The sequence below is a fragment of the Penaeus monodon genome, chromosome 32 (genome assembly GCF_015228065.2).
Source record: "Penaeus monodon isolate SGIC_2016 chromosome 32, NSTDA_Pmon_1, whole genome shotgun sequence".
NCBI classification, from domain to species: domain Eukaryota; kingdom Metazoa; phylum Arthropoda; class Malacostraca; order Decapoda; family Penaeidae; genus Penaeus; species Penaeus monodon.
The window spans coordinates 15,630,441-15,630,679 of NC_051417.1; the positions used below are offsets into that span (position 1 = coordinate 15,630,441).

The following is a 239-nucleotide window of genomic DNA, read 5'->3' on the forward strand; positions in this document are numbered from 1 at the left end:
AATCTACTATACACAGAATCAGTCACTATAGTGTCTAATGCTGCAGCCACCCTTGGGGGGATTACAGGGGATATTACCCTATGCATTTGATTATATATTGACCAATCTTCTACATCATTTGTAAAGTTACCCCATTATTTCCCTGGTACCATTCATGTACTCCACTACTGTTGAGGCCAATATTGTGGGTACTGGGAGTTTCTCAGGAATAATTTCAATATATTTGGGTACTAGAGAGG

The 239-nt window shown here is 39.3% G+C and overlaps 1 long non-coding RNA gene across 1 annotated transcript in view; it reads right to left on the minus strand.

The window, feature by feature from the left end:
- The window catches only part of LOC119593672, a 4,403-nt gene that overhangs the window by 3,468 nt on the left and 696 nt on the right, over positions 1-239 (minus strand). The gene's annotated exons all lie outside the window — the stretch shown is intronic.